The sequence below is a fragment of the Sinohyriopsis cumingii genome, chromosome 5 (assembly GCF_028554795.1).
Source record: "Sinohyriopsis cumingii isolate HCF-2022 chromosome 5, ASM2855479v2, whole genome shotgun sequence".
NCBI lineage: Eukaryota > Metazoa > Mollusca > Bivalvia > Unionida > Unionidae > Sinohyriopsis > Sinohyriopsis cumingii.
The window spans coordinates 137,355,281-137,366,205 of NC_142965.1; the positions used below are offsets into that span (position 1 = coordinate 137,355,281).

A 10,925-nucleotide genomic window follows, 5' to 3' on the forward strand; every position below is an offset into this window, starting at 1 on the left:
AAAACCTTTGAATTAATAATACGCATAAAAATGTTGTCAAGCACAAAGGGAACAAAGGGACCCTATTTGCCTCACAAGAAACTTCTGGCAGAGATCGGGTACCATTAAGAAAGGTTTAGCCAGTATTTCCCGCACTACTCAGATTTCAAACCATGTATGCATGATACAATTTAACTACACATGATGAGAAGTAAAAACCCCGCATAGGGATGGAATTAAGCGTCAACAACAGCCACCATATGTCATGCGTACTGCATTATTTATTATTACAACCTTTTCATTCGTTTTATTTCACGCTTGACTGTTCATGCTTACAAATACTCAATGATGCACTGCATATTTACAGCACGCATATATATCGAAGAGAAAAGAAAGAGTGCGCGTGTCTTGCGGGTGGAGGGAGTTGGGAGTGGGGGGAGAGGATTTGGGCGATTAGGCGATATCATGAAAACAAAGTTCTGACATTCAGTGCTTTGTGATCAAATTTTTAGCCTGCAGTGTGCATATAACTGTGAACTTAAGCCACCAAAACCTTAAATAAATAATTTGTTTTCTCTTATTAAACCGAGTGAACTTTAAAATAAAATAAAAACAAAGAATAAAAGTTACGAATGTAATAATTATACACCGCTAAAATTATTATCCATTTCCTAGCAACAAAAAAAATAAACAATGATCAACACCGAGGAGAATTCGACTATTAGGCAATTATTTGTTTTAAACCATGATTCTTGCAACACCACCATACACTCAAAATTATAAACAGAAATCCTACTGCAATAGTCCCATTGAAGAATCCACTGACGGACATCGATGGCATGTACATCGCATGTACCCCCCCCAAAAAAAAGGTACCGAAGTGAATGACTCTTGGCGAGATACAATGATAAAAGAAGAACACATATAATATGTAAATGTTCATAAAATATCGGGAAATGTCTAAATGTGACGTAGAATTATTACTACTGATTCTCACTATTTCTTGTTCTTGAATTTTTCGGATAATGACACAATCTTGGCATTATTGTAAAAAATAAAAAATCCAATTGTAATAATTCTACATCAAATTTAGACATCTCCCAATATTGTATAAAACATTTACATCTTTTATTTATCCCTTCCATTCATAATAGAAGTGATTTCAACAACTTTCGCCCAAAACAAACTTGTTTCTCTACTACAAATATCTCTCACCGAAAAAGGGACGTTTTTCGCAAGCAAATATTCCCCGATCAATTTTTTTAACAAACCCTATTGCACATTTAATACAAATTCATACCGTACTGCATCTCGGCTGATGTACATGTAACTCCTCACTTGTCTTTTGACCTTACTTTGACATGTATCGGGCCTATCTCTCACAGTGACACGGTAACACTTGGTTTATAAATTTGCATTTACTTTACTAATTAAATTCAAGGTAAATTCTACCTTGTTAAACAATTTCACTTTCATTTCTATTCCTGCATGTACAGAGGCACTGTGTTGTGGATTTCAGCGCAGTAACGATTTAATATAATGTTTAAATGAATTCAAAGAAGTTGAATATATGACAGAGTAATGAATTATACTCTACGGATTGGCCACCCAAAAAATTTAAATCTAAGAATGTAAAGACAAACGAAACAAAAATCAAAATAAATATAAGGCATTCAGTGAAGAAGAGTGAAGAACTTCCGTGTATGCTAATGTTAGAAATTGCAATAAGGGGGTTAGATATCCATTAAAAAGACTTCAAGTTATTTACTTTTGTTACGTATAGATAGATTGTTGTTGTTATGAGTTTAACGCCATTTTTCAGCCCACGATTCGTGGCGGCCAGAATAACTGGCTGGACGAAGATCCCGGAGAAAATCCTGGTAAGAACCACCGATCCACGGGAAGCTACTTGCAAGCTTTCTCACATAACTAAATTGACCGAGCGAGAAACTCTAACCCATGAGTGCAGAGGTGAGATGGCAGTGATCGGTAAAGGCGAGCGTTTTAGATCACTCGGCCAGCCGAGCTTGTGGTATCTGCCTCTATCATGATCAGAGAGATAACCCATTTTCCTGAATAATTCAAGCAAAGACATCAGTAAGTATGAAAGTAAAATAGACAAAAATAAAGATAAAAGCTATATCTAGGTATACTTACACAATTTTCTAAATATACTCAACATTAAATTAAATGACATTATATATATATATATATATATATATATATATATATATATATATATATATATATATATATATATATATATATATATATATATATATATATATATATTATACTGGCAACTTATTTCAATGAATTGTTGCGACTTTAATATTTTTACAACATATCCAATAACCAATCGAGTCTTCCCTTACAGCTATGAATCATATCTTCGAAACTAATTGTTTCATTTAAAACACAATAACAACAACAACACTGTACCATAACAATTGATGGAAGACGTTTCGTTGTTCAGATATTCGCAATTTGTAAGGTCGGAGTTTTTCCCCTTTTATCTTTTTAGATCTACTTGGGTAAAGAGTGAAAACTACTCAATATACATTTTTTTTAAAAATTCAAAACTAGTATCAAGGTTGTAATTTTTCTTAATTTTTGTGCGAATGTGTTATTATATATATTAACACATTCGCACAAAAATTAAGAAAATTTTATATATATATATATATATATATATATATATATATATATATATATATATATATATATATATATGTATATATATATATATATATATATATATATATATATATATATATATATATATATATATATATATATATATATATATATATATATATATATATATATATATATAGTGCCATGTAGGAAACAGAGCTGGTGGTGCGTTGAAACTTTAAATGAACTCACCTATTGGGAAAAACGAAAAGTAAGCTTTCATCCAGACTCGTTCTTTCTAAGTCCTGTGGCAGGACAATTAACATCATGTTAATCCTCATTAATTGCACACGCCAAACCGCTCACTTTTTGTCATTGTAATTTCCTGTCACATCTAAATTCATAGTCCAAATTTAATTTCCTTCCTTATTTCGATGGTCGGCTAACATTGGCACACGACAGAAAGTCAGTTTGGTTAATGCCACATCAAAGTTTGTCAGGGACAATACGTACAGTCAGTGATGTTTTCCTTCTGGCTGTAAATTTTGCTTGATTCACCCAATCCGCAACGAAAACAAGTCCCCTGTAAAGTTTAGCTGTGTGTTTAATATTGACACCTGTATAGCAAGTGTGAGATATGGCTCGCCCATCAGCGGTGTTACAAATATACTAATAGAACACAATTGATTAGTCATTCATTTGTGATACGTCAGAGTTCTGTAACAAGATTACGTGTATCCAGAGATACCTAGGAAGCACCATAGAATCGGGGAACTAATGTTCAGCAATGTCGTCTGCTTCGGGAGGAAATATGTGCAGGAGGGCAAGTTGATAAGGACGAGTTTAGAAGTTTGAATGAAAAGATTCATTTGTTACCTGTCGCCTGCCCAGAAACGAACACTTTCATCACTGGCTGTAAAGATAGTTAATCGTAAGGTGAAAATTACGTTGCAGATAGTTGCGTTTTCCTCTTCGAGTGACAAAGGGGAACTCGGTCTGTCTGTCTGTCTGTCTGTCTCTCTCTCTACTTATTGAGCTGACATTCCGTTTTTCTGCTAACATAGTTTATTTTGTTTTCTCACCCTAAGTCTGGAAATCCTTCATTTTTTATTCCAAAGACACGTCCCAAAAGCGGCATCTTCCACGACAAAATAACGCCAATATCTCAGTTGCAAAATATGCGTAACTAAGTGTTTTAAATAACGTTTGCATTTGCGTGCCTGTAGCCTTTTCTGTTATTTACTGTTTCAAACAGTTTTGAACAAGGCTGTTTTAAAGGCTGAGCAGCTGTCCCCAGGGCCCCGCGTTTTGTAATTGCCCGAGGGATCCTAATACCTTAATGCGGTACAGGTGTTAAGTATGGCCTTTTCAGTCTCTCTGCAAGTAATAATCTCAAACGGACTTAACTTTGAAAGATGGATATGCCCACAACAAACTTAATAGCATTATTTTTATTTACTTACTTTTAAAAATTTAGTTTAAAGTTTAAATATACATAAATTTAATTTGATTTGAAACGAATTTACATACTAATTTATATAAAACAAGATAGCTAGATGGTTGTGGGAAATGGCGTATCTTCTGGTATAACGGTACCAATTGCGCAAGTCCAGGTGGGCGGAGCTTAAGGTGTATGGAACATTGTATTCAGAATTAAAGAACAAAACTAGCCGTGATTGGTGCATTATGTAAGACTTGTACTTTCTGTTTGGCTTAAAAAAAAGTTGAGCCTCTTGGCAACATGTGAGTTTGTGTTAATTTCTATCTAGATCATATTTTGTATTTTTTATGATTTTTTTAAAATATGGTACACATGACTGAAAATGTGCTTGTTGTGACTAGATAACTCTTACCCCTGTCTAGTTCCAGTAGAGTTATCTCTCTTAAATGCAATGGAGTACCTGGTTATGTCATTGTCAAATTGACAATCTAGCATTGTTCTATATGACAGCGTGTGACATGCATGCCCAAGTAGGACAGAAAGTATATTTATTTCACAAAACATTAGCATTGAGGTATATGGAAAAACAATTGGTACCGTGATACCTTCTGCAGCAACTTGAACGTTTTCTGTTCTCATTCAAATTGATAGTTGGGATCGAGTCTTGGGCTCGGCCAATGTGGATATGTGAGAAAGCTTGCCGACTGCTTCTCGTGGGTCGGTGGTTCTTTCCGGATTTTGTCCGGGTTCTTCCTCCACCATTAATACTGGCCGCCATGTATAGCCTATATTGTGCTGAAAAGTGGCGTTAAACCCTATAACAACAACAACAACAACAACAAGAAATTGATAGTAAAGTCATTTTCAAAAAACGAGTAGACCGCTTCGGTGGCCTGGTGGTTAGAGAGTCCGCCTCGGATGCGGGAGGTCGTGGGTTCAATCTCCGGCCGAGTCATACCAAAGACTTATATAAATGGTACTTACAGCTGACTCGCTAGGTGCTCAGCATTAAGAGGTTAGTGTTAGGACTGGTCGGCCTGGTGTCAGGATAATGTGACTGGGTGGGACATCATGCTACATGTCTGCGGGTGGGACATCATGCCACATGTCTGCTGCATGATGCCCCAGTGCTAGACATCACTATAAACTGCCACACTGCAGACATCGTAGCGATATGACTGAAAAATTGTTAAAGCTTCGTTAAAAATCCAAATCACACACACACACACACACACTTTATCCCACACCCATACATGGTATCACAGGTGTTGGCTATCACGTTGCGCAAAACGTTCTGTTTACCAGAAGATGCCATTTTTTTGAAAGAAAAAATCCTTTTTTTGTTTCGGGAGGGGGGAGTGATTTGGTAGCAAACGTGTCTTGTGGACTATACGTCGGTCAATGTTATATATTGAAAATACACGGCTATATTTGTACCCCACAATTTGAAAGACGTTAAAATATTTATGTACATATTACAGACAAAGTATACCGAAAAAAGTCGGTTTTAAAATCAAATATTATGTTGTATGACGAATATAAGTTTTTTCTTACTTTGCCAAATTCGTCATAATAAAACAAACATATCTGTTGTGTAATATATGGTGAGGAATTCCTCTCTCGATGTGAACTTCATGAAAAAAGAAAGAGAAACCAAAAACAAACAAAAATATAAGCAAAAAGAAACCAAATAAAACCAACAGTAATAACATATATCCACCAATTTTAAAAGTGTGATAAACCAGGCGACCATAAATCATCGTATTGGATGTACTGTTCGCTTACGATGTGTCAAGATGAAATGGTAACTTCCAGAACAAAACTAAATCTATAAAGTACCTACATTGTGACATAGCAATGAGTAAGCTGTGCATAATTAATTGTTTGTAAGGGGATATTATAGACGCTTCAGGACTGGTACCTATTAAACTGGTCTTTTTTAGTTTTACTGCTTCAGGTTCGATTTCTTTTTTAAAGACAGCCAACATTATTAAACAAACTTGTGTTTAACAAACAAATATGTTATTGTACGATGAACAACGACAAAAGACAATTCAACGTGAGTGTTTGGATCAAAAATATTCAGAGGTACCCGAACACACGGCATTTTCGCGACAAGTTCGCATAAGCGTAAAAATGACCATTCTAAAACAGTGTACAAAAACCTAGCAATCCCTAAGTGTTTCAAATGGCGTGTGCCAGCGATTACCCACAACGGCATACAGATCAAATTTCTAGCCGAAAATTGGCAAGAGGAGGGAAAGGAAGAGAAAACATTTACGTATTACGTAGGAAAAATGAATATGACCACATTCAGAGCTAATGTTTTGACAAGACAAAAGCAGTAGATGCAAGCTGATCCTTTAAATTGTGATTTATAGGAGGAAAAAAAAAACTATTATGGGCTATATCTGTTCCCCCAAAATATCTTGATGTATAGCAACAACAACAACAACAAATATCCCGGCTCGAAGGAGAATCCATGGAAATTGTTGACCCATTAGTGCGTCGGACTCGCAATCATAAGTTCGCGGAGCCGGTACCTACCCATGTCATTACGGGACGTCTGCCTCGGTGTGTCCTTGAGAAAGGCACTTAACTCCATTTCCTCGGAATGATATAGCCAATCGTGTGCGAAAGTGCCGTTAGAAACCAACCAATGAACTCTTTTATTTTGTGTCCACTAGTTAAGTCGTTTTCTGGCAAATCTTTCTTTCTGTTTACAATATGGCTTCATGCCAAGTTCCTATAATTGCAGAAAAGCCAGATGCTCAAATTCAAAAAGGTTTAAATCTCTATGTTCAAATGAATAAAGGAAATCTATTTATCTACTCTTGAATTTTGACCTATTACTCGTCAGACAATTGAACTATCCGAACCTCTACCAGGTACGCAAAGTCAAACAGGTTTTAAAGAGATTTAAAAAACAGAGATTTTATTTGTGCGCTCGCTTGAACGTCCCGGCAGGCAAAAAAGTCTTCGATCTGTTTGCATAACCCCACAACAGGTGTATAGGGGACGAGTTAATAAGTATGTACACAAATGGCGATATTCAATCCCAAATTTAAATTTACTCTCTATTTAAAACTGTTGACACAATGCGTCAGTAAAGAGGGATTTTGCCAGTTAAACCCCTGCATAAACACTGGTCTCTCTGTCACACTTGAGCTCGGAGCGGAAATATTGTGATTAGGTAATGATATACAGTTTGATTAAATGGCACTGCAAATGCAGATCTTAGACAATCGACGCCAGCTGACTTTCAGAGTATGTATATGGGAATATGGGATATCAGTTCATGTGATTTCCACTTGTTTTTGTTATTTTTGAGAACGAGGATATATTCAGATAGGAACCGTCCGTCCGTACGTACGTAAGTACGTGCATACGATTGTGCACGCGTAATGTAGTTGCACTCTCCGTATATCGTTCAAGCCTGACACATAACAATTGCGTCAATATTCATATGGATGTAAATTTTGTTAACAGTTTTTTTTTTATCACGACCCAGGAGGTGGGACTAGTGGGGAAGGGGTGATTGAAAAAATAACCACTGAATTTTATGCCTTACCTGTTAGAGAGTATGCACATGCGATTAATTAAAAATGACCTAATTGTAAACAAATTTCATACACACAACTGACTTTGACCTTGAGGTTCATCTCTACCGTAAAGAACTTTTCCACTAGGTCATAACTTGGAAACTATTGTGACCTTTACCTTACAACGCTATACTAGACATACTTCATGGGCGGGAAAAGATAAATTTACACATCGTCTGAAGTTAACATCAGAGTCCATCTCTACTCACGGACACTTAGCCCCTAGGTAATAACTTGGAAGCTATTGAGATCCTCACCTGTAATCTTGTATACACTTACAGGGATGAAAAAACAAACTTATATATGCAACCGAAATTGGCACGTGGGTCCATTTTTATCTCACCCCTTCAAGGGACTTAGCCCCTGTGTCACAGTTTTATCACTTTAGATCTCCCTGCACTATGACTATATACCTATCTACTGGGCATCGAAAGACAAATGAACATACCCAACTGATATTTTGCCTCTGGGCAGTCCATACCCCACTTAGTAAATTGCCTAATAGACAACTTTTCGGATGGACGTCAAAAGTGGTAAGCGCGAGGATATGTATTTAACGCAGAATTATAGCTATCTTATACTCAGTAGATGAATGTAGAGATTTCTCAGATTACATCCATTATTTAAAAATTAATATCACTCCTGATTCTAACTAGACAGAAGTCTCTATCGGTAATTTGTAATTGTAGATGTGATTTGCTCTTTTTATCACGTAACAATGCTGCTTTCTCTTCGTGACGAAAGTTGCGCCACGTAAAGTAATTTAATATCTAATTCCCCCCTTCATTTCTGATGTTACTGCGGTTTGAAGCTTAACACAAGACTGATGATATGGTTTGAGAAAATGCTTTCACCTACCGGAAGCGCTAGATTTTGACCGTGATGTTCCGTGCTTCTTTCCTTCATTTCTGTATTCAGTTTTAGTGACAGTTTAGCTCCCATAACATGTAATAAATCGAACAGTTAAATTATCAGTGTTGAATGATTTGAAGAGCCATGAACGCAAACTAATGCAAATAAAGGTGCCTAACATTATATTTGTCCAGAACATTCGTTCAAAACGTCATGAAAACAAAGACAATTCTCAACTTTTTTGCGTGCCATTTTTGACGGTGACTACGATGCTTGCACAAATTCTAGCTGAAGATTGTGAAAATGTTATTGCTCTGTCTTTCTTGTACAGCTGAAACGTTCATAATATATGGATACGGGGAAAAGCATGTTTCAGAAGTAAAAATGACTTTCTGTCAACAAAGCGGTTGAATCTAAAAACCAAACGTCCTATGTCTTTATGTGGATGAATTCTACATCCTTAACCTTGCTCACTCCTTTGAGTAGTCATGCCTTAAAATTGCATAAAGATGTGGACATAGTGAAACAAATTCATTTTGTCTGTGCCGTATCTTGAGCATATATCTTGTTGCTGCGTTTTGGAGGATTATATCATTATCGGTAACGTGCTTTATTAGAAAGTAGTGCTATCTATAAGAAAAAAATGTATAAAAATTACAGAACAATGATTCCGTAGTTTTCCATTCATTGTCTTGTTTTGAGAATACCATTTGAGTCAACGTTTATTTTATAACTGCTAGCGGTAAATTGAGAAGGTGTGAAATCTATAATTTTCAATTGATAATGATGGAAAATATTATCACTGCAGTTCTGAACATGGTTGCTTTAATTGATAACGATGGATAATATTATCTCTGTGAAGTTTTGAACATACTTGCTTCAATTGATAACGACGAAAATAATATCTGTGCACGAATGCTTTAACTGATTACGTTTGATAAGATTATCTCTGCAGTTCTGAACATGATTATTATAACTGATAAAGTTGGACAATATTATCTCCAATCTGATTACAATCGGATCTCCAGACATTGATGATCAGTCTCCAAAACGAGTATATATAAGACTGTATCTCATTGGCTGATAAAATTAGCGATCATGGTAACAACGTTGGTCACCAGAAAATGACCTCTAAGCGTTCATTGTCAGATCTTCGCTTCGGACAATGGAGATCTGATTTTAATCAGATTGTATTATCTCTGCAGTTTTGAACACGACCGCTTTAACTGATAACGATGGATAGCATTATATGTACAGGTGTGCTTTGATTGATAAATACGGATAATATTACCTCTGCAGTTCTCAACATGAATGCTTTAAAGGATAAAGATGAAAATATTATCTTTGCAATTTTGAACACGACTGCTTGTGCTGAATATGGTAGATACTATTATCTCTGTGCAATTTTGAACATTATTGTTTTTAATTGATAACGATGGACAATATTATCTCCAATCTGATTAAAATCAGATCTCCACACATTGATGATCAGTCTCCCAAACGCGTGTACAGAAGACATCATCCCATTGGCTGATAAAAATTAGGCTTATGATAATCACATAAGTCACTAAAACATGACCCCTAAGCGATTCGCTTTGGAGAGTGGAGATCTGAATTTAATCAGATTGTATAATCTCGCAGTTTGGAACACGACCGCTTTAACTGATAACGATGGATAACCTTATCTAGGGCCGACCATAGGACGATTGGACCGATTTGGCCCTATCAGGCCCCGTGCTCACCGGGGTCCCGCACGCTAGTCATTTTTAAAAATATATTTAAAGCAAGAAAGTAATTGAAAGCGATGGAAGAAACTTTTAAGTTTAATATCATATAAAACTTGTTTAAAAGTTTATTTCCAAATGCCGTGCTCTCGTGTTTGCTAAGACCTTTTCTGATATTATCTCTGTGTAGTTTTGAACTTGACTGTGTTAATTGATAACGATGGATAATATTATCACCGATCTCATTAAAACTAGATTTCCATTGCCCTTCACGTTGGACAGTGGAGATCTTATTTTAATCAGATTGTATTATCTCTGCAGTTTTGAACACGACATCTTTAACTGAAACGATGGACAACATTGTCGGCAGAGGTCTGCTTTAACTGATAACGATGGATAACATTATCTGCTGAGGTCTGCTTTAACTGATAACGATGGATAACATTATCTGCTAAGGTCTGCGTTGATTGATAAATGTGGATAATATTATCTGTACAGTTTTGAACATGCGCGTGTGCGTGTTACATTGCGGTGAAGTAGATACACTGTATATTGGCTACATTATTTTCAAGACATACTTTAGAGCAGATTGTATTAAATAAGTTCAGTTTATTTCAGTTTGTTGATGCCAGCTTTATTCTGTGACTTTTATATCAGCAAGCATGCGCCATGAAGCGTTCTGAATTGAAG

At 35.9% G+C, this 10,925-nt stretch overlaps 1 protein-coding gene across 1 annotated transcript in view; it reads right to left on the reverse strand.

Annotated features, from left to right (window-relative positions):
* Positions 1-3,252, reverse strand: part of LOC149800326 (protocadherin-1-like) — a 40,667-nt gene extending 37,415 nt beyond the window's left edge. The window contains exon 1 of the mRNA XM_089959917.1: positions 2,869-3,252. The gene's annotated coding sequence lies outside the window, so the exon portion shown is untranslated. The remainder of the gene's footprint in view (positions 1-2,868) is intronic.
* Positions 3,253-10,925: the final 7,673 nt, after the last annotated feature.